This window comes from Martes martes (genome assembly GCF_963455335.1).
Source record: "Martes martes genome assembly, chromosome: 12".
Taxonomy (NCBI): Eukaryota; Metazoa; Chordata; class Mammalia; order Carnivora; family Mustelidae; genus Martes; species Martes martes.
In genome coordinates this window covers 27,785,981-27,792,141 of record NC_137900.1, presented here as the reverse complement: position 1 = coordinate 27,792,141, position 6,161 = coordinate 27,785,981, and positions in this window count along the sequence as shown.

Genomic DNA, 6,161 nt, shown 5'->3' with positions numbered 1-6,161 from the left:
ACCCACCGCCAGTCTCCTGTCTCTGGACTTGTCCAGTCTAGGCACCTCAGCCCCGCAGTCACACAGCATGTGTCCTCTTGTGTCTGGTCAGGGGATACAGTTTTAATCTTCATCAGCAGGAGGCATGGCCTACATAGTTAACTACTGTTGCGCTTTAAACTCGCTGGTGGAGTCCGACTGGCCACCGACGATGTGTCTGCTGATGGTTGTTTACGAACAATTGAGGGCAGTTTAAGAAAAGCATCAGACAGGAGAAAAAGCATCAAAAGACTGCACTCGACAGACCCAGACAAAATTCCTCCTGAGGACTCGGGAGAAACAGGTTAAACGAAGTTAAATATATAGCATAACCCTCACTTTTGTCAGGGAACAAAGTCCAGGGACGTAATTTGGTGCTACATCAGATCTCTCCCTCCTTTTCTTTCCAGCGCAGCCCCAATCCACTTCTAGCCAGACCTTGTGGGCAGAGGTAGGAAGCAGCCTGTCTCCCAGTAACTGCCTCAATTTCTCTTCTGCATCTTGTCCATATCTATAGAAGGGAAAATTTGACAATTCAGCTACTTAATTTACTACTTTTTCAGTTAACTTATTACTTAATCAGCTACTTTTTAAAATGTCCATCCTCCACATTCCACCCATTGCCCTCATACAGGAAGATAGTCCCATGACCTTTCGTGTCATGCAGCTGTTTATGTGACCTTGAGGAGGTCCGTATGTCACAATGCATAGTTATTTACCAACACTAAGCATTAGCATTGCCAGATGCCAGGCTAGCCCAAGGGGTATCAGATGAATGAGACCCAGCCCTGCTCCCAGACATGCCGGTTCATGAACAAGATGGCCACATAAACAATTAAAAACCAAGTGGTAAGTGCCACCCCTAGGGCATAATGAGAGAGGAGAAAATGGGAATTTCAGCCAGCTTGGGCGTGGCTAGGAGAGGAGGGGTGAGGTGGGAGGTGGAGAGAGACTGGAGAGGCTGGTGCTGAGGGATGAGGTGGTAGCTGGGTTCATGTCTACAAATCAGGGCTGGGAAACTGACCTCCTTCCAGCAGGTCAGCAGGAAGCTGGACCCAGCTGGTCATGACTGAACTCACCAGTCCCCCTCTTCCCTTGGGGCCATCACTTAGCAGCCTTGCCCTCTTCCTGGATGTCTGTGCCTTCCTTCCCCACCCACCACGTTCCCACTGACTCCGAACCCTGACTTGGCTCTCCTCTACTCTGCCTGTCCTCACACCCAGTCCTGGGAGTGTACGGCCTCGGTAGAGGCAACAGTCTGAAGGAGGAGGAGATCAGAAGATAGTAGAGCGCTCCCTCTCCCGGCTTCCCTTGGGCCCAAACTGCATGGTGGAAATAAATGAGCTCATCAAACTGGCTTCCATCCAAAGCTGCCAGGTGTTACTTCCTCCCCCTGCCCAAGCATGCCTGTCAGTCCAGCCAGTGTCGCTGAGCAGGTATCATTTCCTGGGGACCACTCACAGAGCTCAGAGGACAGTCAGCATTGGTCCATGGCAATCCCTTTGGATGGAATCATGCTGTTCCAATCCATCTCACCACTTCCTACTCCAGCTGCGACCCACCTAGGGTCTTCTCTTCCCGCTCCCCTTCCATACATGCTACCTTACGTTTCAGGTGTTAGGGGCGCCGGTAAACACACCACGGTGGTGGGGACGGCAGACAAAGCTAAGGCCGATCACCCAGGCAGTGCCTCCAGACTGGCCTAGGAGCCTGCTTAGTACCTTAGCCAGTTCCCTGGAGAAGAGGTGGGAAGTAAGCCCCACTGCGGCTGCGCAGCTGTCTTTGGTATCAAAGGAAGTGAAGTAGAAATGGTTGTAGGTGTGGAGAAGGTTGGGCACTTCTGTCTTTGGGAGTCCGGCTCCTCCTCTTTGGGGTTCTATCCTATAGGTCAAGTGCTGCTGCCTCCACCAAGCAAACCAGAATCAAGCAGAGATCTTCCCTGGAGCCTATACCAGGTACTGATTCCCATTTTTAAAAATTGGCCTCTCCTGAGGCCCCTGAGCTGCCCCCACGTCCCCTGTACTGAGAGTCTGTGGCACAGCAAACTGAATGCTGACGTCGCCACAAGGTGTTCATTACCACTTTCTTTGTCCCCAGCTCAGGGAGGATGGGGGCTGGCTCATCTTTGGAGAGGGCTCCAAGGAATGCCACTGTCCCCACGCAAATCTGTCTGGTTTGGGCTTGCTTTCTGTGCGTTTAGGCTGGCTTTCTCTGTGGGACCACACGCCCCCCCTGCTTCATCAGCACGTATTTATGGAGCCCTTGTGTTGGGCTGTCCACAACGGTGTCCCCCCACCCACCCAGAGGCGACCCCACAGGAGGAGGAGAGGTAGGAGGAGGAGGAGGAAGAGCATAGTGGTAGCAGCTATTGGCAGCAACGGCAACGATTAAGCCACTAGCACTTGGGAGAACAGGTCCTGGGAGCCAGGCCGCCTTCCAGGCCCTCTCTCAGCCGGACTCAGCGCGCTGAAAACTCACGCAGCTCCTGGGAGTTGACACCGTACTCACCAGGCCCATTTTACATATGGGCGTCCTGAGTCCTGCGCTCAAGGCTAGCAAAAAGGACCTTGATTCTCTCAGCCACTGTGCTCAGCTGAGGAAGGTAAAGCCAGTACAACCATAAACAAGACGGGAAACAATGGATGCCGTTGAGGAGACTCAGGGACAGTGTCGAGGAGGCTCAGAGAAGCAGGGGAGGACTACGTGAGGGAAGAGAGCTGGGCTGCCACTGTGAGGAGAAGGGCACCGGGGCTTCTGTCCAGGCGGAGCAGATAACCAGGCACGGACGCTCAGAAGTAGAACTGCCCGACAGGGCAGCGTTGGGGACACTCGCGGCTTCTGGCTGGACTGAGAAGCCCTGAGCACTAGGCGAATGTGCTTGCACACTGTGGGCCACTGAGGCTTTTGAGCGAGAGCAAGTCTGGATTGGAATTCTTTTAGGAAGGGGTTGACCCAGAGTGGCTTATAAAAAATAAGACATTGGAGCACTGGATTTCTAGGGCACTGAAACTGTTCTGTGATGTGTAATGGTGGATACGTTTGTCAGCACCCACAGATGTACAACACGAAGTCAACCCCAAGGTAAACTAGGGACTTAATAATAATAATGGTCTGGCTTGGTCAGTCAGGCATCGGACTTGATTTCGGCTCAGGTCATGATCTCAGGGTTGTGAGATGAGACCCCACATCGTGCTCCACACTCAGCAAGGAATCTGCTAGAGATTCTCTCTCTCTCCTACCTCCCCCTGCTTGTGCTCACTCTCTCAAATAAGTTTGAAAAATAATAATAATACTGGTCCATCAGTTCTCATAAATGCATCATACTAACACAAGATGTTAGTAGGGGAAGCTGTGTTTATGATGGTGGGGAAAGGTGAATACTTTTCAAACAATTTTCTGTAAACCTGAAACTGCTCTTTAAAAAAACAAAGTATTAATTATTCAGAAGTCTTTTTTTTTTTAAGATTTTATTTATGTATTTTTTTAAAGATTTTATTTATTCATTTGACAGACAGAGATCACAAGCAGGCAGAGAGGCCGGCAGAGAGAGAGGAGGGAGCAGGCCCCCCGCCGAGCAGAGAGCCCAATGCGATGCGGGGCTCCATCCCAGGACCCCAGGATCATGACCCGAGCCGAAGGCAGAGGCTTTAACCCACTGAGCCACCCAGGCGCCCCAGATTTTATTTATTTATGAAGAGGGGTGGTAGGAGAAGCACAGGGAGAGGGACAAGCAGACTCCGTGCTAAGGCCAAGCCTGACATGGGGCTCGATCTCATGACGCTGAGATCATGACCTGAGCCGAAACCCACTGAGCCGCCCAGGTGCCCCTCAGAAGTCTTTTTTTTTTTTTTTTAATAGCTTTTCTAAAAATTTTAATGCCAGTATAGTTAACATATAGTGTTATACTAGTTTCAGATGTACAATACAATGATGCAATAGAAAAGTTATCTTTTTTAGCAAAATAATGATTGCATTCCTAAGAAACTCAGTTTTTCGAAAATTGCATTTTGAAAGCAGTCATTTCAAAGGAAGGATTGAGAGTTTCATTCATTTTCCCTGCCAAAATTTAAATAATAAAGTCATTTTTTTAAGTTGACTTAAGTAGTCTTTACACCCAACGTGGGGCTTGAACTCACAACCCTGAGATCAGGAGTCACACGCTCTTCCAACTGAGTCAACCAACGGCCCCAGTAAAGGTCATTTTTAATAGTTGGCTGTGTACAGCCATAAAATCCACATATCAGAAAGCACTCTGGTCTTTGTGTCTGGTATCTGCCCAAGATTGATAGGCTCTCTTGGCACATGGGCCGCAGCGGGATGGTGCCTGCCACCTTCCACAGTGTACTCCCCGAGCCATTGTCCTCACCTTACTCCCCTGCCACATGTTGGTAAACAAGGCCACTCTACTGCTCTGCTCTTGGCCAGGGCCACAGACTTTTTCTGTCTCTGAGGTGCTGAATCCGATGGATCCAGGGTTCCAGTTATGTTTGGTTACAGTCAATAATAGCACGCTGTATTCCATAATCAGTTGTGTTATATGCATTTCTTCTGACAAACCCAGCAGAAGGCCTGTGATAACTGAGTACCTGCTCTGTGCCAGCCACCCTGCTGTGCAAGTGATCGCATGGGCAGTCAGATCCCAAGGCTGAGGAATCCAGGGAAATCCACCAGGAAAGCCCAGTGGACATTTTGGTGAGAAAATCATGCAAGAGTTAGTAAAGTCCAGATGGATCCTCGGGTCCCTGTGGCCTTTCACCTGCTTCCCAAGTGGTCCTCTTCTCACTTAGACCAGCATTTCCAAAGTGTGGAACCCCATAATCTCTCCAGTGGGCCACAGGCATCTGTAGTCTTCAGAGGAAAATGCAATGACACAGTAGTAGTCACATGTATATCTTGAATTGGAGATGTGAGATTGTAGTGACTTCACAAAAACCCTATTTTGTGCTCCATGACAATTCCATATTTAAATGTTGAACATTTTCTGTTAAGGACAGTGTTAATCAGATTGTCTTAAGTAACATTCATTTGACAAGATTCATCCTGGTTAATATATTTTTCACACCATTGGCTAGCATCAAATTTGCAATCTTTTTTTTTTTAAGATTTTATTTATTTATTAGAGAAAGAGAGAATACAAGCAGGGGGAGTGGGAGAGGGAGAAGCAGGCTCCCCGCAGAGCAGGGAGCCCAATGCAGGGCTTGATCCCAAGACCAGAGGTCATGACCTGAGCTGAAGGCAGGTGATTAACTGACTAAGCCACCCAGGTGCCCCTCAAATTTGCAATCTTTATTATTGCTATTGGGTTATATTTTATTCCATTTCACTTTTTTAAAAAGGGATTAGTGGCTCAAAAGTGTTCACTGAAGCATAAAATAGTGATGGAAACAGTATTTTATATCCTACAGATCAGAAAAATCTTTCAAATATCCCAGGAAACTATGAGTCCAGGTTGATTTAGAATGTCAGGATTTATTGGGTCAAGCAAATCTGCAGGTGTGATTTTACACAGGGCCATTGAACATTAAAACTTAATAAAAGATACATCTGGTCGTGAGTTTGAGCCCCACAGTGGGTGTAGAGCTTACTTAGAAACTTAATAGGAGATGCCACAATGAAAATCTGGAAACTGAATTTATTAGATTGGAGCTTCTGCTTGCCTGGGTCTTCCCCAGTAAGTCACAAAACCTGGTCAGAGGGTACCAGCAAAGCTTTTGAGTTCTTCAGCAGTAAAAGATGGTGACGATAAGGCACTTTTTCAGAAGAAGTACAAAAAATTGCTTTCCAGGACAAAAATGATTCATTGCTGAACACAAAGTAAAGACAAAAGTGGCCAACCTGTTATTCAAAAGCTTTACTTACTTAAGCAGATAGGTACATGTTACCGTTCCGTTATAAACCAATCCACAAAGTTACTCACATACATTATGTTCCATGAGAAACAAAATGAGCTGCTGGTCAAACAGTTTCATTAAAGATCTTATTTTATAGAGTTTTTAAAAAAAGATTTTTATTTATTTATTTGACTGACAGATCACAAGTAGGCAGAGAGGCAGGAAGAGAGGGAGAGGGGGAAGCAGGCTCCCTGCTAAGCAGAGAGCCCAAGGACCCTGGGATCATGACCTGAGCTGAAGGCAGAGGCTTAA